General features: G+C 38.8%; 1 protein-coding gene across 5 annotated transcripts in view; it reads left to right on the top strand.

The window, feature by feature from the left end:
* kcnip4a (potassium voltage-gated channel interacting protein 4a) overlaps positions 1–27,685 on the top strand; it is a 364,749-nt gene that overhangs the window by 9,210 nt on the left and 327,854 nt on the right. Inside the window, exon 1 of one of the 5 annotated variants that reach the window (XM_067420019.1) lies at positions 21,942–22,078. The exons of the other annotated variants lie outside the window; for them this stretch is intronic. The gene's annotated coding sequence lies outside the window, so the exon portion shown is untranslated. Of the gene's footprint in view, positions 1–21,941; positions 22,079–27,685 lie in introns of those variants that run through there. 5 annotated transcript variants of the gene reach the window in all.

Raw genomic sequence — 27,685 nt, 5'->3', positions numbered from 1 at the left:
TTAAGCATTCAGTGATGCTCCATCTGACATACTAGCATACGACTAACTTAAACTATTTAAAGTATTTAAATACTTGTATATAAGTTACAGAGCTGCTACAGAAACGACTTTCGACTTGGATAGAAGTGTAGTGGAGTAAAAAGTACAATATTTGTCTTTCAAATGTAGTGAAGTTAAAGTCATAAGCTTCCAGAAAAAATAAGTACTCAAGTAAATGTACTTAGTTACTGTCCACTTCTGATCGGCATGTTTATTGTTGTTGACCAGCTAGCACGAGCCCTCCATGAGTCGGTGGGCGAGGCTACTGGATTAAACCCGCTGTAGATTCTGTTGAGTCGGTGTTTGGTCTCATACTTGAGTAAACTATGCCTTTCAGCATTGGTTTACACATATATGGCACAAACAAATCTTTTCAGTAATAGATAAAAGCCTAAAGTAGTTTGGAACTGTTTTTCTACGCAGAAGCTTTCCGTAAGAGCTAATAAAATATTTAAACTCAAGCCAATATTTCATTGACACTCAAGAAATATTGAGTAAGTCCGAGGTCCTGATCACTCTGTCAGGGGTTATTCTGCCATAACAACCGGCTGGGTGTACATTATCCCTTACATGAAAATCCACCCAATACTTTATTTTTATAATACCCAGTAATCATTATCAATCTCTCATGAACGGTTAGGTATTGGTTGGGTTTTTTATGATACCAGTGCCAAACTTATACTTTTAAAATGGTACCGGTGCCTGAACTGATATTTTATATAATTTTTATTTTTAATTTAAAAGAGCAGCAAAACGATGATGAATGTCATTAAAGAATGGCTTTTTAATGGGAAAAAATATTAAAATTGGACAATTTATTAATTTATTAAGTGTGAAGTATACTTAAATATATAAATATAAATAAATACAAAACACAACAAATTTACTTAAAGGGGGGGTGAAATGCTGTTTCATGCATACTGATCTTTTTACACTGTTAAAGACTTGGATTCCCATACTAAACATGGACAAAGTTTCAAAAGTTAAGGTGGACGTTTGATGGGAGTATTTCTTTGTCAAAAATACTACTTCCTGTTAGTCATAAGTTTCGGCAAGTTTTTTGCGATCATGCGTCCCCTTTGACGTTAATGGGGGCGGAATTTCCTTGTATGGGCCTTACGGACAATTCTACCGGAAGCGCGTGAGAGAGAGAGAGAGAGAGAGAGAGAGGGAGAGAGCAAAAGTAACAGGCTACGCCCATCAAAGCGCTGGCTCGTAGGCTGCGCTGCACAGGTGATGTGCACAATTAACAATGACATCAAAAAGTGCGTTTTTGGTTGCCAGACCAAGACAGTCCTGCACAGATTCCCCCAAAACCCCGCGTTAAGGCAACAGTGGATGTAATTTGCTTTTCCGGATCAGCAACTGAGTTGCGCGAATGTTTATATCTGTTCGCTGCATTTCGGTGCCGACTGTTTCATAAACAAGGCCCAGCTTGATGCCGGATTTTCCAATCGCCTAATGCTGAATGATGGAGCAGTCCCAACGATAAAGGTCCCAACGTTAGAACCGCGGGCGGTGAGTTAGACTGCTTCAAATGTCTGTGTTTTTGCCTATGCTCATCAAGTAGCCCAAACATGATCACGTATAGTTACTATATATATTACTATATATAGAAATTGATCAATGGAGCATGCGATGTGTAGTGCGTGTACATTTGTTTAGCTGGCCACTATATGTGTAACTTTATGTTTGTGTATTGTAAAAGCACTCCAAACAACAATACACAAAGAGGGGGGAAATATGTTGAACTAAATACAGGGTATCCGCGGGGTCTTGAAAAGTCTTAAAAGGTGATAAATCAATTTTGGGAAAATTAAGACCCTTATAAAGTATTAAAAAGTCTTATCACGGCTTTATAAAGTCTTAAATTTTGAAAGTATTTTGTTCAAGCTTTGTCAAAAGAGTTTGACTCCAAAAAGTATTTATGAATATATTTATTTTCATCCCCAAAAGTATTAAAAAACAACGGGGTGCTCAGTCTGAGATCGGCTCGGAGCGCGCGCGCCAGGGATGGAAATTAGCACCGCCACCAGCCAAATGCGGCTGATTTAGAGTTGTGTCGGGCTCGCTTCACCTACCGAGCTGTTTCACCTCTTCGTAAACTTTGTTCAATGCATGCGAGTGCTGCCGTATGTGCGCATATGACCAGTCGTTTTCTCCGTCATCACTCGCGTGAAGACGCGCTGTGAGACTCGTGCGCGCTGAGAGAAGATCTGACGCTGTGCATCATCCGAGCCGAGAGCGAGCAAATATTGAGTTCTCTTTCAAGTCTTGCTCTTAAACGGACAAACTCACACAAGAAGTATGTCAACATGTCCATCTTGATGAGTATCCAAGCAGACATAGTCTGAATATGCCTTAAGAGAAAGACGAGCATATCCCTGCATCAGCTCTTAAAGGCGCAGTAGCCTTTACTGCTGCCTGAGTGATGTCCTTATATTTAGTTTGACATTAATCAATGCTCTTGATTGAATAGCTTTTGTAGGTTTAATAAGGATTAATCTTTCATTTAAACAGTTAAATATGCAGTTATTTTTTACATTTGATTACTTTATTCAATCATTTCTGCAGGCCAGTTGGCATGAACATTATTATTTAATGTACACATGAGTGAGGTCGAGTTAAACATTTTAGTTTGAATTTTATTTTCTTTCGGTTTTCGGCTCGGTTTCTTCTTTTTTGGTTTCGGCAAAGAATGTTGATTTCGGTGCATCCCTACTGACAATGTTCTGCTCAGTATGTTGTCAACACGCTTCAAAGATGCCAGAATGAATAGTTTCATTGTTGGGACTAAAAACCATAAAACTGGAAGCCATAAAAGACCACAAATCATCGTGAAAATGTCAGTATTTCATTGAGACTTGAGATTAAATAAACCGCTTAAGTATTGTAGAGCTTGTAGTATTAATTTTCACATGCAGTTACACATTGTCAATTAAAAACAAAAAAGTGGCTGGTAAAAACACTGAGTGGTAGACTTTGAAAAAAGTTAATCTCCATCCCTGGCCAGCGCTGTCTACAGGTGACGTCATGTATTTAGCGAAATGCGCAGTTAGGTAATGTGTCGCCTTCCATACGTCGCGTAACAGATATGCAATATAAACGATACAAAATTGGCCTACGATAGAGATTTTAAGTCCACATTCGACTACAGCTGTTTATTAAAGGTTTGTTGCCGATTAGAACTTGAAGTGCGATGAGGTCTTAAAATATTTTGAGAAGGTCTTTAAAAAGTCTTAAAAAGGTCTTGAAATTAACTTCAGGATTCCTGCATATACCCTGAAATAAGCGCGCTTCTTCATTCAAATGTGCTACTATTCCATGTCTTTCTATGTAAACACTAACTTAGCCTGCCGTGCAAAACCAGTCCGCTTAATAACGTTACAATTGTCTATACAAACCACGCGTAAACACACACACACACGTGCACAACTGCACTTCTCACATGTACACCTTCAAAGACAAAAATACGACGATATAATTCAAGTATAAATATGTAAATAACACAAGTCGCTAACCATATTATATAGTTAGTGTATAACTTGTACCACATAGAGACGTCCTGCTCTAGTCGTTTTTGCTGCTGCTCCTGTTCAACTGCAGCCTCTGGGTCTGATTCCGGATCATAGATGTATGGCTGTATCTGATTAAAAGCCATATTTTTATTTTGAATAAAGTTTTTCCCGCTGTTAGGGATGACACAGCTTTACGACGCACTCGACTCAACACAACAGCAGCAGCGAGCGCACGTCATTATTTAGCTCCGCCCACACGATACGCCCCCACCCGCTCGGCTTTTTTCGGAAAGACTCGGAACAGCGCATCTTTCTTATATAATTATAAAAAAAATAAAGACCTTTAGGAGATATGCAGGATGCAATGCTACTCTATAGGTACTCAAGATTGACATGACACTGACTGAAACTGAGTGTTTCACCCCCCCTTTAACAAATGCACAATAAAACCTAAGCCATCTAACCCAACTACAATAGGTCTAATTTAACACTAGATAACAATTAAAGTACTAATAACGGCAAAGTAGTCAGTATGCTACAAACCTGCTTCAAGTGTCAGCAAATCTTTTGCAGAAATAAAACTATATACTCTTGCTAAATATTTTAGAATTATTATTTCCTTGGCGACACGTCATGCTTCTCATGTGACCCAGCAGCCACAATAGTGCTGTATGACAGTATTTTCTCTCTCGCTCTGGTCACGCGCGCACCCTTCCGGGAGAAGAGTCCGTACGGCCCATACAAGGACATTCCAACCCGTTGACGTCAAGCGAACTCGTACTCGAAAAAACTCTAAAACTTGTGAGAAACCGGAAAGAGTATTTTTGACAAAATATAATAAAATATCTGGGGGGTATTTTCAGCTGACACCAGAGATGTTAAAAGATCTTGTGAAAAGGGGCATAATATGTCCCCTTTAAGTACAGTAAGCAACATGATAAGGCACTCATACCATATTTTTTACATATGTGGGAAAGGCAAATGTGCTGATTATACACTAAGGTGCCGTGATAAGTTGTCAAAATTAATTGGAACTCACAAGATTCTTTCTGCAATGGAAACAGTGACACTAAATGCTCACCTCTTCACATGCACAGAATTTTGCTCTGTAATTTATACGAAAATATAATAATATTCATAAATATTATTGCTTATGTATGCATGTTTATTTTTTTAGTGGACACCTATTTTTCCTCTGGGTCACCATTTAACAGATTTTAAAAGTATATTTCTCAATGTACTCTTTTTTTTTTTATTGCCTCTTTCAGTGACGAATAATTTATGCTATTAGTTTTCCTTCGGTTGCCAGTTTTTATTCTAAAGCTTTTCTTACTGGATGGAAATGGTGACCACATAGTGTGCTCTGTTACCAGTGCAGTGATCTGTAGTGGTGATGAATATACTTTGTCCTGAATCTGTCATGTGCTGGAGGTTGAGATCTGCTTTGGAAGTTGGTGGTGATATGTATGAAATTCAGGTCGATGTTTGGATGTCTAAGTATGTACACCTCAGTTTCACCGTTTATTAATTTTCGAATCCTCACAAAAAATTGGTTATAACTAGGACAAAAAAGTACCATTGTTGTGCTTTCAGATTCTCAACATCGAATTTGGCTCGCCTAAGTCTTGTGATTTAAGCAGTTTGACACACGATGGGCTTTGTAACGGTGTCTTTAGTGCCTTTATGGGTCTTGAGAGAGGAAATGGCATTGGTGTTAATGAAGGCCTTTCTGAGCCATCAGATTTCAGCACAAATATCTTCATTTGTGTTCCAAAGATGAACAGAGGTCTGACGGGTCTAGAATTGCATGAGGGTGAGAAATTAATGACATTTTCATTTTTGAGTGAACTAACCCTTTAATCCAAATACATTTTGTAAATGCCATTTTTATCTCAACCCTTTTTAAGGAAGTAACACAATATTGTAAAATTAATTTCCCCAACGCTGGTAATATGTGCTTAAACAGCACAAACTCATCCTCCAAATCTGTATAATTGCCAACTTAAATACATTTCTGCAGCTTTGAGCCCCAATATACTGTTTTCATCCACTTTACACCCTTGGAAATTCAAGGATTAATTGCTACGAGTACTTCCCATTGGTCTCTCAGGCTTTTTCCACCAGGTTTTGTTTGCTGTGAAGCCAATTTCTGTTTTTCCCGTCGGGAGCTGGAGTGGTAAGCAGCTGCCAGGATGGCCGCCTGCCGTCGGAGCGAGGCCAGGCGTGAGCGGCGAGAGCTCGCGTCAGAAATAAACTCACTGGGAAGAGCGAACAGAAGGCGTTTGTTTATGAACGCCTGGGGCCAAAAGGAGAATGGACACGCTTTCATGTTTAGAAGCACCCTCCAGGCTTGTTTATGCCACATATTCACAGTGTCTTATTTTGCTTACTCAGGTGTCATGCCAGCGATCGCGATGGAGAGCAGTTTCTCAAATGCACACTTCAGCATCCGTCCGCTGTGGTTTGGATGAATGTTAAGCTGCCATGAAGGTTAATGTTCGGGATTGGTCATGGGTTCATTATTGCCTTTTCCTGGAAAATTTGACCCACAGTTCGTCCTCTCAATTACAAAACCTTTGTGTGGTCTCATAAATCCCCTACTGAAAGCTCACATAGACTTTAACATCGCTGCACTAATTGCCTCTGATGGACGTATCAATATCATCAATCTTTATACTTTATATCATAGACGGTACGTTTTCATGCCTTCATATCTGTCATTCTCACCTTCCAGGCGTCTACAGTTTAAGTTTGTTTAATTTATAACTGAATAGGCATTGTAAGATCAAAGATATGACCGAATCTAAAGACAGGCATGCAAAGAGATCTGTCACAGATCAAATGCAGCCCCTGATGCAACTCTCTTATCATCTGAATATATTAGAGCGTCACTAAAGTTTTCTTCTTTTTCTGTCACGATCAGAACATATGTGCCCCCAATCCGGAAGATAAGACATTATGTACTTAAGAAGCATTATATAAAGGAAGTTTCAGAGTAATTTAAGGCCATGCACATTTCTATAAGGCAAATATATACACTGATCAGACATAATATGGTGGGGCCTTCATAGATCAGACTTCTTTGTTCAGCATATCCCACAGATGCTCGATTGGATTGCGATCTGGGGAATTTGGAGGTAAAATCAACATCTCAAACTCACTGTACTCCTCAAACCATTCCTGAACAATTTTTGCTTTGTGTCAGGCCACATTAACCTGCTGAAAGAGTCCACAGCCACCAGTGAATAGCGTTTCCATGAAAGGGCGTACATGGTCTGCAACAATGCTTAGGTAGGTGGTACATGTCGAATTAACATTTGCATGGATGGCAGGACCCAAGGTTTCCCAGCAGAACATTGCCCAAAGCATCACATTGCCTTCGCCGGTTCTCCTTCTTCCCATAGTGCATCTTGATGCCCTGTGTTCCCCAGGTAAGCGATGTACATCCACGCACCTGACCATCTACATGATGTAAAAGAAAATGCAATTCATCAGACCAGGCTTCCTTCTTCTGATGTTCACGTGCCCACTGTTGGCGGTGGACAGGGGTCAGCATGGGCAACCTGACTGGTCTATATAACAATATTCTGACACCTTTCTATGAGAACCTGCATTAACTTCTTGAGCAATTTGAGCTACAGTAGCTTGTCTGTTTGATCACATGGGCCAGCCTTTGCTCCCCACGTGCATCAATGAGCCTTGGCCGCCCATTACCCTGTCACCGGTTCACTGTTCCTTCCTTGGACCACTTTTGATAGATACTGACCACTGCAGACCGGGAAATACCCCACAAGAGCTGCTGTTTCAGAGATGCTCTGACCCAGTCAACTAGCTATAACTCAAATCCTTATGCTTGCCCTTTTTTCCTGTTTCTAACGCATCAACTTTGAGGACGATGTTCACTTGCTGCCTCATATATCTAACCCACTAACAGGTGCCGTGATGAAAAGATAATCAGTGTTCTTCAATTCACTGATCATAATGTTATTCCGTGTGTGTGTGTGTGTGTGTGTGTGTGTGTGTGTGTGTGTGTGTGTGTAATAAATAAATAGATTTAGAGCCATCAAGCATTAGTGACCTTTTATAACAATGTGTGCAGCTATTTTTAAACAAACATTTGTCAGAATTGGTTTTGTTATTTGATTAAACAAGACCACAGAACTAATATATCTAGCAATAAAAACAATTTGCCATCCCTACCTGCAGTCTCATGAAGTGCCGTAGAGATTTTTGCACAAATCATCACCAACCTGAATAATGAAGTAGAAGCAGCTGTGGGATTTTTTAAGTTTTTTCTTTTGCAGAGAAGTAAAGTGTTCTTTGCATCAGTGCAGTTTGAAGCTCATTCTAGTCTCAAAAAATATACTGATATACAACACTGGCATCTAGTGGATGAATTGCAAAGCTACAATCCTGAGCACATTTGTTCATAAAACTTTCATTTATAATTTTATAATTTTTTACAGTGGAGGAGCCCCGGAGGCAACTGTAACACCAAAATTCCTCAGCTAGAATGAGGACTCTTATTACTCTTACTCTTTTTTCCTGTATTGGAGTAAATACTTTCAATTCTTTTAAATTTATGAGCTAGTATTTCCCATTTATTAGCTGCTTAACGGTTAACTCCAAATGTCCCAAAATGGCAAGTTACTAAACCTAACAACAAAACCAATGATATGTTTAGATACAGATATACCAATGATATGTTTAGATAAACCAATTCATTAATTATTCAATACCCATGCATGATGGGAACACCTGTATCAGAAAAGATGGAATAGTTTTACTTCATTTTATAACATTGACATTTATGCTTTAATTTATGCAAGCTTGAATTGAGTACTCTAGAATTTACTGTTTTTTAAAGTCTTGCCTGAACTAACTTTTTAATGTTGAAATTACGTTTTTTTTTTTTTCTGTAGTATTTACTTTACCGCAGAATTATTTTTATCAGTGTGTATTGAATTTTAAATAATTTCTGCTATATTCAAATACATTAATATGATTAATAGAAGCGTTACATCATTGTTGACAAGTGCAAGTCTCTGAATCATTTATTCATCAGACTGGATCATTCAGAAACTAAACAAGTTGCTGAATTCGTAATCACAAACTAACATACTACTATTACTATGTCTTGCTCACAAAGATATGCTAAAATGGTATATCCATATTCGGTTCCACATTAAAGAACGAGTCATTGAATCATTTGCAGATTTGTTCAGAAATGCTGAATCCTCCAGGAACGAAACAACATGTTTTGCAATGGTTCTGCTGTACATTTTTCGTCTGCAATGCAGAAACTGGCAAAGTAACTGACATATTGAGTCTAAAATGTAAGTATACCATAGCATATTGTTTATTGAACTGTATAGTCTACTGGACAATCGGACTACCTCTGGAAGATCCATTTGCAACATGTTTTCAGATTAGTAATGGAGTAACTCAAACAACGGTAGATTGTGAGGTTGTTCTGTGACTTAGAGAAAATACTGTTCAGCTTCTATTATGAATTAGCTATTGGAATTTGTATGTGATATATCTCAGGAACATGTTTTATTATATCATATATTGCAAATGAACAGGTCAGTTTAATCAATAGATTTTTATGTGTAATATTTTAAGAGTACCTGTAGGTGTTGTATCATTTTACTTTGCATTGAAGCACTGAATCGGCATCACTGAGTGGGTTTTTTGGGTTGTTGTAACCGGCTGACTGACAGTTTGTTGGTTCTCTCTTGTTACACGGTAGATTAGCTAAATAATTGATGTGGGCATCCCCTCACATCGACTCACAGGGGAAAGCAGTGCGATGGTGTGTGTCTCGAGATCTGTTTGAATGAAATACCATTTGAACTGAAAAATTAAGTTGGGTGTACACAGAGTAGGAAGTATTCAGAATAGATGCCAGCAAAGCATTACAATGCATAAATCTATCTGTAACAAGCAATCACACAATGAGCAACTGTTCCTGCAAATGGAGATTATCCTCTGTGCTTTATCATCATCATTTATCATCTCCTTAAAAGTTTGAGTTGGAATAATGTGCATGAATGTGTTTTGAGGCTGTAAAGCAGGCTAGTGTGTATATGAGTTCACCTGTTTGGTGTGATGACGTGTTCACCACAGGCCTTATTTCAGGCATTTACAGTCCCCATGAAATCAAAAATTATGTATGAATATTTTATTATGAATATGCTAGCCTTACTGTTGTCTATAAGCTGGTGTGCTCCAAACAATGACTTCCGCCAGTATGGATGACATCATGCTAAACTTTTCCTGTCCAATCAAACGCTCTCTATCGGAAGTGTTCCACACCCTTTATTATAAAGAGAGGCTGAACGTGTTCACACATTTATTATTTTCTACATGGTGAATACCAGAAAATATATTGGACCTATTTGAATTGACCTATCGATTAAGCCCCTCCCCTCAGACGCAGATGAGCCAATGTGTAATGGCAAAATAATATTAACTCCGTCGCTTCACTGAATAAGAGACCAAAATTAGCCAATTATAATATAAAGGTTTATTTCTTGCAAGAAAGAGCCACAGTCAATGGAGTCATCAAGGCCTGCATCGAGTGTGAACTGAAGACAAAACAGAAGTCACAATCTCTTAAACCCCTATTGTCAAAACAATCCCTCTCAGTAGTTTTCCACACATGGTAAGAGTGTTAAACACAGCACAGAAGTGTCCTGCATGGCAGACACACATATTAGCTCCTTTATGAATACAAACACACTCTAAATAATCAATATTCTTCATCAGTGATTATAATTTTCCCATAACACAATGACAGTTGAGTATCAGTTGACTGTCATTGTAAGGGCCCGATCAGACATAGCACAATTTGCAGCGAGATGCGCCTTTTTTGGTTGACATTTTTTCATTTAGAAAAGAGCGGTGCACTGCTTTTTTAAAAATGTTGCTAGGATGCCCCCGAATCGGCTGTCCTGTCAGTCTAATCAAGGTAATGGTCACCACAATGGAAAGCCTGCCTCTCCATTTATGCATTTGGACAATAGAAAAAAACCACGATGACATCGAGTGCTTATTTTTTTATTAACTTCATGCACTCCAAGTGCTCCTTCAAAAACGCAGAAAGTGTTTTTCAGGTTCGAAAGCGCGAGACGCACCCCACTGCCTTTTTTAGTTGATGTTTTTTTTTCATTTAGAAAAGAGCAGTACTGTACATGTTTTTATGTTGCTAGGAAACCTCCAAATCAGCTGTCCTGTCAGTCTAATAAAGGTAACAAACAGACAACACAACGGAAGGACCACCTCTCCATTAATTCAATTGGACAATATAAAATCAATGATGTCGGGCACTTTTCCGGCCAGAGTTGATTTTTTTCCAACTGCATGCGCTTCAAGCGCTCCTTCAAAAACAAGAGATGCAGCAGGCGGTTAAAACGTGAGGCGTCTGAGGTGCATACACAGCGCGCATAAAGCTCTCTGCCAACAGAAATCTATTTTAAAAAAGGTGCCTCTTGCTGCAAAAACATATTCTGTGTGGTTGGGGCCTAAGACGGTTCAAAACTCCATTTGTTTGTCCGAGTTAGCAACAGTAATTAAGGGGGGGCGGGGCTTACCGATAGGTAAATTCTGCACAGAATGCTATTTTTAGCGATATGGAGGAGATTAGGAGGAGAAATCCTTATGTCCTAAATTGTCAACACATTAAATAATACTATGCTTTTTAAAAATCCTATTGATTCTGGGATGATGGAACTGGACCACTAAAATGTTAATTGATTTCTAGGTTCGGCCTAAAAAAATATGTCATCCCATACAAAGTTTATTTTACAAAGTCTGTTAAAATCTTTGAACTTAATTGTGCTCAAACCGGCTGATGAAGCTTTTGCTCCACGTTATAGTCTCGCGTAACCAGATCTTTAGACTGATGGTAGAAGGTCTGGACTCTGTCGCAGCTTTCATTGGTGATAAAATGAATGACCGCCCAAGAGGACATTTGACTGACATGTAACGCAACCAATCACAGTTTTTGTTTTGGGTCATGTTTAGGGGCGTGAGAATGTAGAAGTCGGTGTCCCTGCAATAACAGACTGGCGTGCATCTATAAATAATTAATTCAGGAATGTTGTGTAAGTTTACTGCAACAATTGAGCTGTAAACTTTACATACTTGAAAATCCAGGCTTTAGTTGATCCGGTGTGCGCTCATTGTCACAGTTGTAACACTACTGCATTCTTCTTCCACAAGAGAGTTTGGCATCACAACATGTTTCCAGGCGGACCATTAAAGATCGCGACACACGCTTCTCGCGGACATCCTGTAGAATTTAACCAATCAGATGACGAATTCGAAACTCCCAGTGTTTCCAGAAAAGTGTGCCATATGCATCAGACGTTCAGCCAGCGGTCCGTGGGCGTGATGTCTGAGGCTGAGACATTAATGCAGGCTAACTCAAAATGGATTTGTACTATAAGCTGCTATTTTGAAGGGGAACAAGGTTGCTGTTAATGGCTGCACACACAGCATCAGCTGATGTCCACAGTTCTCTGTTTAGACCCGCTGAGTCCATAGACAGCAGGTGTCAGACTCATGACCACAGTGACTTTGAAAGAGTGATAGGGGTGTGACTAGAGACCTCCTCTGATTCACACACACAGTCATAATGAGTTATGAGAGCTCGGGAAATTAGGGCAAAGCTGTGTAAAATCTGCAACTACATAAATAACATGTATTATATATGTATTCATGTACATGGGATTTCTTCTTCAGTTTGTCTCCTTTTTGATTAAAACAAATCTTGAACAAGCGAAGAAAAATACATAAGATAATAAGATGAGAAGTTTTCAGATAATATGTCTTGGAGCATATTTTACTTGGGCCTATACAATATTTTATTTTAAAATGTTTTTACAGCCTTTATTATTATAAATATACTTTTGTTATTTGTTCATTCATGTTTGTTCATATTACATAATCCTAATTTAGACAACCAAAATGTTGAAATGATATTTGATATGTACATTGACCTATATAGATTAATAAATTCTGTAACTGTTTATTTAAAGTTTACAAAAGTGTATTTAACATGAAAACATCAAACGTAGGCATAACAGTGGGTGCGTTTACATGCACGTTCTTAAGATGAATAATAAGCAGACAATGAACATGATCATGTAAACGTGGTAACCCGTCATAAATGGCATAAGCACAAGTCGGGACAGGTAGTTTTTTGCCTCTTACCCCGATTTCGTGCTGCATGTAAACGCATTAACCTGCTTTCTGTCGGCTTATTGAATGTGCGATAGGTGGAAAAAAACGCAAAGTACATTTAAACTCATCCAGACAGCGAGCTAGTGTTTACATGAAATAAGGACATATCACAAAAACAGACTCTTTTAAGACCCAGAAAATTGTTAAGATGTGTTCTCATCTCATGCAGCAGAAGTAGAAGAGGTTCAGTCAAAACGGCATGAGAGAATAATTTGAGCCGTAAATGTGCTGACACGGTGTACACTTTATTTAACATCCCAACTCGCGTAACATTTAGAATACTCTAAATCAGATACAGACATTATTATTTTAGACATAATAAAGTCATGTAAACGCAGTTTACTTGCATTGTCAGTTTACAGGTTTGCATGCAAACGGGGAAAACTGATTATTTCAATAAGCTGATTTTTTTGAGTTATCAGCTTACTGGTGTGCATGTAAACCCAGTGTTGTAGCTCAGTTAATGAAATATTTTGTTCTGAAGATGATTTTTAATTCAGACAGAATACGGTTATCATCTTATTTTCAGATAGACAGCTCCCTTTGGATGAAAAGAATGTATCTAATTTCCAGTTAAATCCGACTATTGTCTATTTAATGGCTCAGGATTGTGCAGTCTCTCAGTACTGGACTAATTAACTCTCTTTGAGCTCAGATCACAAAGCATAACATGGCGCACCACAACATATCTTCAAAAGGACAGTAGCTAGCTGGATAAAAGAAAAGAAAAGAGTGTTACACATATAGTCCAATACTGTAACGGCTAAAGAAATTGTTTGTACTTGTCTCAAATCTTATAGTTTTCAACCTGATTTTGTTTAATGATTTTAGCTAAATAGAGAGAGCTTTGGTGAGAACTAAGTGAATATTTAATTACTCCAATTGTAATTTCTCGCTAGAAATTACATCAAAAGTGGAAAACGTTGGTCAATGTATTTATACACAAACTGACCACCAACAACAACCTTCAGATGCCATCTTCTTTAGCTCAACTGTCACGAAATAGGACACATAGGATTGTGGGATATCAAAGGCAGTGAAGGATACATATGCAGCCTTCAAAAATTAACCATATCTCAGCTTTCAGATGCAGCCTTAAAAAAAAATTCAGAAAAAAAAGTTTTCATTTACATTTACATTTATGCATTTAGGAATTTGCAAGAAAGAAAAAAAAAAAAGAAAAAAAAATACATATATATATATATATATACATACATACATACATACATACATACACACACACACACACACACACACACACACACACACACACACACACACACACACACACACACACACACACACACACACACACACACACACACACACACACACACACATACATACATACATACATACATACATACATACATACATACATACATACATACATACATACATACATACATACATACATACATACATACATACATACATACACACATACATACACACATACATACATACAGTACAGGCCAAAAGTTTGGACACATTACTATTTGTAATGTTTTTGAAAGAAGTTTCTTCTGCTTATTGATCAAAAATACAGAAAAAAATTAATATTGTGATATATTATTAACATTTTAAATAATTGTTTTTCCATTTATTATACTTTATAATTTATTTTTGTAATGCAAAGCTGAATTTTCTGTATGATTCCTCTTCAGTGATCATGATCCTTCAGAAATCATTCTAATATGAGGATTAATTTTCAAAGTTGGAAAAAAAGAAGCGAATGTTTTAAAAATAGAAATATTTTGTAACAACAATATACATTACTGGTCAGTAATTTGGGGTCAGTCATTTTATTTTATTTTTTATAAATCACAAATATTTTTCAGCAAGGATGTGTTAAATTGATTAAAAAAAATAAAGGAGATTTATATTATTTGAAAATGCAGAAAATACTCCTTATAAATCTGAATATTAGAATGATTTCTGAAGGATCATGTGACACTGAAGACTGGAGTAACGATCCTGAAAATTCAGCTTTGCATCACAGAAATAAATGATAATTTAAAGTATAATAAATTGAAAACCAAATATTTAAAAATTTTAATAATACATCACCATATTAAAAAATGTTTCTGTATTTTTGATCAAATAAATGCAGGCTTGATGAGCAGAAGAAACTTCTTTTAAAAAACATTACAAATAGTAATGTGTCCAAACGTTTGGCCTGTTTAAGATTAAGTGCTCACGGAAGAGATGAGTTTTTAGCTGTCTTTTGAATGTTGTCAGTGATTCTGCCATCCGGATCGAGGTGGGCAGATCGTTCCACCAACAGGGAACGGTGAATGAAAATGTTCTGGAGAGGGATTTCGCTCTGTGATGATACCGCTAGCCGTCACTCCTTAGCTTAGCGAAGGCTTCTGGTGGGGATGTAGACTCGTAGGAACGATTCGAAATATGCTGGTGCGGAGCTTGTTGTGGATCCATAAGCAAGCGTCAAAGCTTTGAACTCGATTCAAACAGAAAGTGGTAGCCAGTGCATAGAGATTAAAAGAGGTGTGACGTGTCCTTTTGGGCTCATTGTAAACAAGACATGCCGCTGTGTTCTGAATCATTTGAAGCGTTTTGATTGCACATGATGGAAGTCCGGCCAAGAGTGCATTGCAGTAGTCAAGCCTAGAAATGACCAGGTCCTGGATGAGAAGCTGTGTTGCATGTTCTGTTAGGAACGGTCTGATCTTTCTGATGTTGTGCAGCGCTAACCTGCATAACCGATAAGTCTTTAAAATGTGGTCTTTGAAGGACAGCTGGTAATCAAAGATTACTCCAAGATTTCTGACTGAAGTCAACTTATTTGTTAGCAAAATGTTCCTTAAACATATTTTTGTTAGCTGTGGAGGTGGGTCAGAGAAGACTATATAGTTGGGCTTGTATGAGCAGGCACAAATCAAACTCAACACAGGTTATGCGCAACAAATTTCCATATTCCAAGGTTGAATCACTTGTATTTCAGGTGTGTTCTATGTGCTTAATGTGTTAAATATAGAGCCATTTTACTTGCGATGCCTTAAAAAGAGCTACAAAAGATGAGCATAAATGATGTCCAAAGCATATGCAGATTGATATGTTTTTATTTTCCGTCTTCTTACTAACAATCGGATATTAAAATTTAATTAAACGGCAATAATGAAAATAACTAAGTAAACTGATTACCTTAAAAGTCCATAGATATTGCCGTCAGCTCTTACTATTAACACTTTCTCTGACAAACACAATGTGATGAGACCTGTTTTCTTGTTTGTTAATGTGACGTTCTGCATAAAGCCTCCTCGCTGTGTAAAGACTCTTGTCTTAAAGGGGGCATAACACACACATAGTTTCTGCATGTTAATTTTGAGTACATATAGAGTAGCATTGCATCCTTCATATGTCTGAAGACTCTTTAGTTTGATCAGATTTATAAAAGACAGATACGCTCTACCAATTCTTTCAGAAAATAGCTGAACTCGTGAAGGCGTGCAGTGGGTGGAGCTAAATAATCTCAAGCACACACACACTCCCTGGATGTCTTTCAAATCACTATGCGTTCGTGTTGTTGTAATGTTATGCACTTTACACTTTCACTCATTTTCAGCCTGTGATTTTGACTCCGGGAACTAGACAACAATGACCAGGAACAATGAGTTGTGGCTCCGGAATAACAAACTGCATCCACTGTTTCCTTAACGCTGGTATGGAGCCCCTTACATGACATGCAAAAAAAAAGGTAAATAGTGCGTACTATTTACTATTTTGTTCCCTCGATTTATAAATTGTGCGCATGTTATACTAATTTGTTCCCTTGATTTATAAATTGTGCGCACGATTTAGTAAATCGAGGGAACAAATTAGTTAAACGTGCGCACGATTTAACAAATTTGAGGGGACGAATTAGTAAAACATGCGCACTATTTATAAATCGAGGGAACTGATTAGTAAAAGGTGCGCACTATTTATAAATCGAGGGAACGGATTAGTAAAAGGTGCGCACTATTTATAAATCGAGGGAACGGATTAGTAAAAGGTGCGCACTATTTATAAATCGAGGGAACTGATTAGTAAAAGGTGCGCACTATTTATAAATCGAGGGAACGGATTAGTAAAATGTGTGCACGATTTATGAATTGAGGGAACGAAATAGTAAATCGTGCGTACGATTTAGCCTACTAGTTTTTTACTGCATGTCATGTGCGGGGCTCCGCACACTGGTTTATTAGTCTACCTTAATGCTCTGTCATGACACTTTAAGCTTGACGTCGACTAGTCGCTGGCCTATAGAGGGCGCAACAGGATAAACAATTCCTGACATGCACGCTCTGTTTTGAACAGTTAAAAATGATAAATAAATGCATACTCCGTAGAATTCTAGCAACCCCTAGAATGCATAAAAAAAAACATTACAATACAAATAGCACCCCCTAAATAATACATGTAAAAATTATTTGTAGTAACATAACTGCTATGTGTTTTTTAGGGTGTCTTTTCAAAATACTTGAAAATCTAGTATTGTTTTAGGGATCATATTTTCAAAATGCATTTACAGGAAAATGCATTAACATCAAGCAGAATTCACAGTAGACTGTCTTGTACTATAGCAGTGGTTGTGTGGTGTCTTGATTTCTCTGGTTTCATCTTGAGATCAATATAGGTTTCTAACTACAGAGCAGTGGAGTGGTGCGGCAGTTAGCTTGCATTTTCATTTAACTCACAGCACTAATTGAACCGTGTCATAAGTATAATTGATTTTATTTAGTTGATATCTAGAATGTCAAAATGCATCATGATGGCCCAGACTTAGTGATAATTGAATTTTTTCACTGCTATTTGTTGTTAATAATTTCTGTGATTAATCAGTCACATTAGCCCAAAACTGAAACAGCAGAGCGAGAGGAGGATAATGATATTGTGAAGCTCTGGAGCTGTGATTGTTTTGTCTTATTGGATTTCTCTCTGCAGGCTGATAGATCAATCTTTTTTTAATGCACCTGTGAATGTGAACCTCCCTGTGTGAATTCAGGCTATTTTGTTTAGAGGGTGAATTCCACTGCTAGACTGAAATCCCACTAATATCCCTGTATGCTCTGTAAATGCTGTCATCGCGCACATGAAAAATATTGGTCATTCAAAATGTGGTTCTTTATCATTATATGTGTTCTATAATGGGGGTGTTTCAAATTATGTATGTCATGAAAAGACGTAGATTTGATCAATATTCTGGTTTCCTGTAATACAGTTGGTTGATTGGATTAAATAATATGTGCCATAATATTAGCCATAGTTTTATAGGGCTAATTCAGGATAATTGGGATATTTTTCCCCCAGTCATTTTAATGGCAAAGCACCTGAATTTACTTGAATTCACCTAGGGGGCACACAGTGGGTACGGGAAATATTCAGACCCTCTTAGTTTTTTCACTCTGTTATATTGCAGCCATTTGCTAAAATATTTGTTTGTTTGTTTTTTATCATTAATGTACACACAGCACCCCACATTGACAGAAAAACACATAATTGTTGACATTTTTGCAGATTTATTAAAAAAGAAAAACTGAAATATCACATGGTCTTAGGTATTCATACCCTTTGCTGTGACACTCATATATTTATCTCATGTGCTGTCAGTTTCTGATCATTCTTGAGATGGCTCTACACCTTCATTTGAGTCCAGCTGTGTTTGATTATACTGATTGGACTTGATTAGGAAAGCCACACACCTGTCTATATAAGACCTTACAGCTCACAGTGCATATCAGAGAAAATGAGAATCATGAGGTCAAAGGAACTGCCTGAAGAGCTCAGAGACAGAATTGTGGCAAGGCACAGATTTGGCCAAGGTTGCAAAAAAAAATTCTACTGCAGTTATGGTTCCTAAGAGCGGAACACCATAATGTGGCCTCCATAATGCTTAAATGGGAAACGTTTGGGACGACCAGACCACCTTCCTAGAGCTGGCTGTCCGGGCAAACTATTGGGGGAGAAGAGCCTTGATAAGAGAGGTAAAGAAGAACCCAAAGATCACTGTGGCTGAGCTCCCGAGATGCGCACTATTTATAAATCGAGGGAACGGATTAGTAAAAGGTGCGCACTATTTATAAATCGAGGGAACAAAATAGTAAAACGTGTGCACGATTTATGAATTGAGGGAACGAAATAGTAAATCGTGCGTACGATTTAGCCTACTAGTTTTTTACTGCATGTCATGTGCGGGGCTCCGCACGCTGGTTTATTTAAGTTAAAAAAGGTTATCTTTTCCTCACAACAAGAAACACAAATCTTTAGTGACATTTGTTAATTTTGTGGTCTAAAAACAAAATGACAGCACTGCTGCCAACTTCTGTAACCCAAACGAAGCTCGCTGTTGAAGCTCTTGCTCTAGTTCTGGTTTATGTGCGCATGCCCATATCATACAGGGCCATACTCTAAAAACTGTGGCTGAGCTCCCGAGATGCAGTCAGGAGATAGAATAAAGTTGTAGAAAGTCAACCATCACTGCAGCCCTCCACCATTTGGGGCTTTATGACAGTGGCCCGACGGAGCCTCTCCTCAGTGAAAAACACATGAAAGCCTGCATGGAGTTTTTCTAAAAAACACCTGAAGGACTCCAAGATGGTGAGAAATGAGATTCTCTGGTCTGATGAGACAAAGATAGAATTTTTTGTCCTTAATTATAAGCGGTATGTGTGGAGAAAATCAGGCACAGCTCATCACCTTTCCAATACTGTCCCAATATTAAAGCATGGTGGTGGCAGCATCATGCTATGGGGGTGTTTTTCAGCTGCAGGGACAGGACGACTGTTTGCAATTGAGGGGAAAGATGAATGTGGTCAAGTACAGGGATATCCTGGACGAAAACCTTCACCAGAGTGCTCAAGACCTCAGACTGGGCTGAAGGTTCACCTTCCTACAAGACAATGACCCTAAGCACACAGCTAAAATAACAAAGGAGTAACTCTGTGTCTGTTCTTGAATGGCCCAGCCCTGTGAGAGAATCATTCCGGTTGCCGTTTCCCCACATGCTTTCAAAACAATCTCTCATGTCTACTCGTGGGGGAGCTGAAGCTCATTAAATATGCAAAGCTTATCCAATCATAGAAGGGGGTGTTTACTTCCAAGTCTTCAGTGTGGCACGCCCATAAAAACCAAGCATTCCAGGAGAGAGCTGCAAAACCAGGATAGAAAATATCCTATTACTTATTCATTATGATGTTTTTGAATGTAAAAATTGCGGGATTGCAATTGGCTCTGAATGATCATTTGCAAGATATGGAAAGCGGAGAGTCTCCTCTTTGCGGTGCAGTTTACAGCATACAGATTGGATTAGCTGTTTAAAAGTTATTAAACATTTTAGATAGATAGTTATTTTTAGCCGCAGGCGGCTGTCTCAGTCTTTAAAGGTCCACTGAAGTGCTTTGGACCGCGCCGCATTATTCAATGTGTTGGCGTAATTTCCCCTGAAACGGCTTCAGCTGTTTGCAGCTCCTCCCCTTTTTTGAAACAGCCAATAGCGTTTCGTTAATATACAGTTTGACTAGAGCGCAAGAGCGGACCTCCTCTGTTTGGTAAAGCCAGTTTCCTCTAACACTGTTTACCATCATAATCTCCTCCATATCGCTTTGAAATGCAGCATTCTGTGCAGAATTCAAATGGGTCGATATGTTTGTTGTAAGCGTGGACTCGCGCATATGATCCGCGCTGCGCTGTCGTGTCTGTAGTCTAAATTTAGACCAGAGCCATTGGGGTGTGTGCGCTGCTGCGGTGCGTGAAACTAACAAGAAAACAGATTTCATTTGCCTCCAATGAAAGCATATTTACACTGAACGGTTTCCTATCACATATATAGTGTTCTATGTGCCTTTCACCGTGTAGAAATTAGTAAATGTGTGTTAACAACTGACCGATTTCAGTAGCAGCTTCAGCAGTGTAGGGGGCGGGCTTTAGATTCTAGAGAGCATTTTGATTGAACAGAAGATTTGACGAGAAAGTCAAGTCTGCGATGACGTCACCAAAATCTGAGATTCGTTTTAGCGGAAGTGGGAGACTGTACATTTTGAATGCATATATCTCCTAAATGCAAATGTTGTCATAGTTTTGGAACATACCAGCTTATTCATAACTTTAAGGCTAATACAGTCATACTAAAAGCTAAAAAACTTAAATTTTGATTTCAGTGGACCTTTAAGGGTTAATAGGCCAGAGGAGAACTGGCACCCCGACTGAGCCTGGTTTCTCCCAAGGTTTATTTTTCCCCAATCATGCCCTGATGGAGTTTTGGTTCCTTGCCACTGTCGCCTTTTGAATCAAATTTTGTTGCAATATTTTCCTGTTTAACACCGTGAAGCTGCTTTGAAACAATTGTCATTGTAAAAGAGCTATATACTGTAAATAAAGTTGACTTGACTTGACTAGGGTGGGACTTGATTTTGTCCATTGGGAATTGATTAGATGTTTGTGGTTTGCTATTGGTTGATCTCATGTGAGTGACATGTTGCCCTGCTCTAAACTCATTATTATAGAAGAGAAGAGATTTTGCTGCAAGAGACAGGAATATATTTTACTAAATACAACGAGGCGCATGATGTTCAAGGATAAATCATTTATAATAAACTGCAATATTTACCCCCCAAAAAATGTTGATTTCATGGTGACAATAGATCTTAAAATGATGTGCATGTAAACATGGTCGTTATTGTATAGCATCTGAAACTAAATCATCAGCTGACAGGATCAGGTGCGTTCAGGGTGTGAGTATTCTCAGTATAGTTGTCCCTGTTGATTTGTGTATATGCAGCACGCTGAGTGATTTCATGGGAGGTTCGGTGGGGGGTCTAAATGTTGCTAAATATGGCAGCAGATCAGCAGGGGAATCTGTCTGCGATCCAACACTTCATTATTGGCTCTGTGTTTGTGTGTGCATGTGTGACAGCGAGGGCAGAGAATGACAGCTTATGTGTGTGTGTGTGTGTTCCTCAACAGAAAAGTATACTTCCCATGGGTCCTATGAGTAAAGTGTCCATCATTAGCTTGAATCATCATGCCGCTCTCTGATTGGTCACTCTCAGTTGCAGATGCTGATGATGTTTGGCCGTCCCCTATAGTGAGAGAGGGGCGGATAAAGGCTTGAGCCCACCAGCAGACAGTCTGATCACCGGGAGTATCTCTCATCCTCCCCTCCCCTCCTCTTTTCTCACACGAAATAAGAGAAAGAGTTCAGTTGCGTGAAACCTGAGCATCTTTGTGTTTCTGTGAAGCCGGCGAAGGTTCAGCAGCTCTAAGCCCACAAGGTAAGAAAATACTCTCGCTGGAGGAGAGAGTGCAAGACTCTTTTGTGGGTTCAGTTATGCTGCTTCATTTAAAACAGAATTAACTATGTAGTTCAGTTACATTCCTGAAGGAGAACAGGAGCTTTTTGCCTCATGTACCTGTAGTTTAATGTATTCTTCAATGTGTAGATGTTAAGTTCGTCTGTTGTTAACTCCTACTAGTTGCTATTATATAGAAGAGGATATTCAAACCCTTCTGCCATTCAATGCAGTATTGGGAACTCTATTCTAAGATGCGATTTTGCTCACACTTTATATCAGGTGCCTTTTATGTACTTACATTAAAACATGTTAGGTACAATGTACTTATTGTGTTGATGTATTGCAAAACACTGCTGCTATTACGAAGGATACAGGAACAGGTTTGGAAGTATTGGTTTAAGGGTGGGTTAAGTGTAATTATGTATGTAATTACAGAAATTAATTACCGCTGTAATTGCATGCAGGTATTTTATTTTTTATATAAGTACAATGTTAAAACATGTATGTACACTAGTTTTACCCAACCCTGTTTCTGGAGACACAGCAACAGTGCACATTTTGGATGTCTCCTTTATCTGACCCATATATTTCTGGGGCGAATTCCAAAAAGTGTTTTTGCACCCTTCGGGAAGCGGATGCCATTTGTGCTGTGCACAGTGCACTGAATCCCTTCACAAAGGGCCCTTCCACAAGTCCGTTTGAGATGGGAACATGCAACGTCACCTCAAGGAAGTAATTTAATCATTTATGGTCATGTGATCCCAGATGGCGAACCCTCATGATTCATTTTAAATTTAGACATGGCGAGATAGTTGGAGTTAGCGTATAAACAGAATAATTCAAGTTGTTTTGTTTTGTTGTGATTTTATAAACCCATTTTTTTTGCCATAATTTTCATATTTAGTTTAAAGACCACCCAGGTAAAAATCATGTTGTTTATATGTCTGTGTGGTGTTATTAATATGCTTTGAAGGGTTAGTTCACCCAAAAATGAAAATTATGTCATTAATTGCTTACCCTCATGTCGTTTGCGACCCGCAAGACCTCCGTTCATCTTGAAAACACAAATGAAGATATTTTTGTTGAAATCCGATGGCTCAGACAGGCCTTCATTGACACCAATGTCATTTCCTCTCTCAAGACCCATAAAGGCACTAAAGACGTCGTTACAAAGCCCATCTCACTACAGAGGCTCTACAATCATTTTATGAAGTCACGAGAATTGTTTTTGTGCGCAAATTAAAACTAAACGACTTTTATAGTGATGGGCTAATTTCAAAACAAAGCTTCGAACTGTAATGATTCACCGTATCGAATCATGATTCGGATCACCAAAGTCACGTGATTCATAGCGGTTCGAAGCTGTTTTGAAATCGGCCCATCACAATATAAGTTGTTATTTAGGGTTTTTTTGCACACAAAAACTATTCTCGTCACTTCATAAAATGATTGTAGAGCCACTGTAGTGAGATGGGCTTTGTAACGACGTCTTTAGTGCCTTTTATGGGTCTTGAGAGAGGAAATGACATTGGTGTCAATGAAGGCCTTTCTGAGCCAGAGGGTGAGTAATTAATGACATAATTTTCGTTTTTGGGTGAACTAACCCTTTAAGACAAACCATGTGCAAATTCATAAGTCAATGCCATTGCTTAGTATTTTCTCCTTGAAACTTCAGTGAACCAAAGACAATCTCCAAAAAATGCTGGTGTTTCTTATGTCACAAACTACCTTGTGACCGATCCAAACAGGAGGGGGCGGGCTTTAGCATATCATTAACAGACCGTTCTGAAGCCAGGTTATCCCAGTATATTTTTCTGTTGATATGAAAAATTCATGCGCTATACATAAGCCGTATAGTGCATGAATTATTTAAATTATGTATATTAGGATGTTATGATGAATTATTTGCCTTTGAAGTTGTGAGGATGCTGATTTTTAGAAGGAGTGAGATGAACGGTGATCATGTGAACGGGATCATGATTTGTGTTAGCCTGACAAGCCAGACCCACATCAAGATGCTTGGTCTGGAAACTCACCACTGACAGGGCTCAATCCGAGGGGCGGGATAAACGGTTGTCTTTCAGACTCCCTCTGCACGGTGTGCACGCAATTGGATATCGCTACAACCAACCAGAGCAACGAAGGTGAAGCAGAGCTCGTTGAAAGATTAAACTTTCGCCGCATCCGGTCAGCAAGACTCCGAACACATCTTCACATTTCTTAAGAATGACTTCAGTGTCGTTCTTTGTTCTTTTCTCAGAGAAAAGCTTAACTCCAAGTCTTCCAGAGTCACGGTCAACTCAAAGCTGATTCGAAAGACCGCCGTTCGCCAGTTTCTAAGTTTACTAAAAGCCATAGACAGTAAAAGAAAGCTAGAAGCACGCAGGCGCTACTGTCGTCATTATGTTAAGCCCCGCCCACCGACTCTATGCACAATGTGATTGGCCCGACCAGAGTTTGGCGTTTAAAGCTCAGCAGGGTGTTGAGAGTTGCTAGACAACACGCGCGGGCAGATTAGATTTGCTGCCAGTAGGGTGTGTCTAGATTTCTAGGCTAGATTTGTGTAACATTAGCAACACATTTTTTTTGCTGTTTGATAACATAGTCAAGCAAAAGGCTAATCATATTAATTACTGTTAGGTGTCCGACGTTGTAAAGAGCAATTTATGAAACGCATTACCGCTCTGATACATTGACCTTGTAGACCCTGACTGCGTCCAAAAACCTAGGCAGCTCACTTGTTGCCTCGCTGCCTTATGAGACAATGGCTTGTAAGGCAGCATGAAGGCACCTCACGAAACTGATTTCAGACAGACTTCTAAGGCAGTGTAACAGTTCAATGATCTATAGCAAGATAGAGATAGCTTTGGTGTGAAATAAACAAATAGGCCTATTTAATTTCTAAATTAGTAATTTCTCACTAAAATTGACATCAGAAGTGGAAAAGTGGTAAAAAAAGTGGTTTTGGACTCCATCTTTTTCCCTCAGCTCATCTGTCACTGAATTGAAAGCACAGGATTGTGGGATATCAAAGGCAGCAAAGGATACATTTATGCTGCCTTCAAAAATCGTTCAGATGAAGGTATCTCAGGAGTGAAGCAAACATTAGATACAGACGTGCCTTGATGCCTTCCTGCCTTGAAATGTGTCCTCCGAAGGCAGCAGTTTACAGGTTTCGGATGCAGCCCATGTATGACTGAGTGGAGGCGGGGCTCATTTGCATATTTGTGGGTCTACATACAGGTCCTTTTCAAAAAATTAGTATATTGTGATAAAGTTCATTATTTTCCATAATGTAATGATAAAAATTTAACTTTCATTTTATTTTAGATTTATTGCACACCAACTGAAATATTTCAGGTCTTTTATTGTTTTAATACTGATGATTTTGGCATACAGCTCATGAAAACCCAAAATTCCTATCTCAAAAATTTAGCATATTTCATCCGACCAATAAAAGAAAAGAGTTTTTAATACAAAAAAAGTCAACCTTCAAACAATTATGTTTAGTTATGCACTCAATACTTGGTTGGGAATCCTTTTGCAGAAATGACTGCTTCAATGCGGCGTGGCATGGAGGCGATCAGCCTGTGGCACTGCTGAGGTGTTATGGAGGCCCAGGATGCTTCGATAGCGGCCTTAAGCTCATCTAGAGTGTTGGGTCTTGTGTCTCTCAACTTTCTCTTCACAATATCCCACAGATTCTCTATGGGGTTCAGGTCAGGAGAGTTGGCAGGCCAATTGAGCACAGTAATACCATGGTCAGTTAACCATTTACCAGTGGTTTTGGCACTGTGAGCAGGTGCCAGGTTGTGCTGAAAAACGAAATCTTCATATCCAGAAAGCTTTTCAGCAGATAGAAGCATGAAGTGCTCAAAAATCTCATAATAGCTAGCTGCATTGACCCTGCCCTTGATAAAACACAGTGGACCAACACCAGCAGCTGACATGGCACCCCAGACCATCACTGACTGTGGGTACTTGACACTGGACTTCAGGCATTTTAGCATTTCCTTCTCCCCAGTCTTCCTCCAGACTCTGGCACCTTGATTTCCGAATGACATGCAAAATTTGCTGTCATCTGAAAAAAGTACTTTGGACCACTGAGCAACAGTCCAGTGCTGCTTCTCTGTAGCCCAAAAGTGGCTTGACCTGGGGAATGCGGCACCTGTAGCCCATTTCCTGCACACGCCTATGCACGGTGGCTCTGGATGTTTCTACTCCAGACTCAGTCCACTGCTTCCGGAGGTCCCCCAAGGTCTGGAATCGGTCCTTCTCCACAATCTTCCTCAGGGTCCGGTCACCTCTTCTCGTTGTGCAGCATTTTTTGCCACACTTTTTCCTTCCCACAGACTTCCCACTGAGGTGCCTTGATACAGCACTCTGGGAACAGCCTATTCATTCAGAAATTTCTTTCTGTGTCTTACTCTCTCGCTTGAGGGTGTCAATGATGGCCTTCTGGATAGGGTCAGGTCGGCAGTGTTACCCATGATTGTGGTTTTGAGTAATGAACCAGGCTGGGAGTTTTTAAAAGCCTCAGGAATCTTTTGCAGGTGTTTAGAGTTAATTAGTTTATTCATATGATTAGGTTAATAGCTTGTTTAGAGAACCTTTTCATGATATGCTAATTTTTTGAGATTTTGGGTTTTCATGAGCTGTATGCCAAAATCATCAGTATTAAAACAATTAAAGACATAAAATATTTCAGTTGGAGTGCAATGAATCTAAAATATATGAAAGTTTAATTTTTATCATTACATTATGGAAAATAATGAACTGAATCACAATATGCTAATTTTTAAAGAAGGACCTGTATATGAAGCAAGGGTGTAGAATTCCATTCAAGCTATTTTAATGCAGGAATATATTTTCACAGGAAAAACAAAAACAAAAACTTTAAATATGTAATTTTGGTTATCAAAGATGAGCTTTAAGGGATCGAATTTACTACAGGGGCAGACTTTCTTAGGTAAGAAATGTGTGTAATGCTTTGTTTAGTGCTTAACTTAGAAAGTTGAGAGCAGATTGGGAACACATATAAAGCATATTTTAAAATGTCATAATAAATGCACATTTATTTGTTTATATCCCATTAACAGCATTAAAACATTTCTGTTGTCACTACCTAGCTTTCTCATGGCATCATTCCACGTGAAGCTAATGAGGAAATGACATGGTCTTGAATTGCTCCCTTCGCCAAGTTATTACACACAAGTGCCCACACAAGGGCTCTGGCCTTCGGAGTAAGTAGGGCATAGGGATGCTCACTCCTGACTTCCAGGAAGTTTATCCTTGGTCTTGGAGTCACCACTAATAAGCTGATGAGTTGAATCAGGTGTGTTTAATTAGGAAGAGTTCAGACATGTGTCTTGTTGGTGTGCCTCCAGGAACGGGTTGGGAAACACATGTACACAATAAGTGCAGTAGCAAATGATTAATTTAAATGTTACATAGTAATTAAAGGAAAACTCCGGTGAGAAATGACCCTAGGGGTGATTAACAGATGTTTACCGAGTAGATCGTTCTCTGGGATGCGTTTTCATGAAAATCGAATGTAAAGAGTTTTATCTCTAAAACAGATTAGCT

This window comes from Pseudorasbora parva, chromosome 1, assembly GCF_024679245.1.
Source record: "Pseudorasbora parva isolate DD20220531a chromosome 1, ASM2467924v1, whole genome shotgun sequence".
Lineage (NCBI taxonomy): Eukaryota > Metazoa > Chordata > Actinopteri > Cypriniformes > Gobionidae > Pseudorasbora > Pseudorasbora parva.
This window is presented reverse-complemented; position numbering and strand designations above follow the sequence as displayed.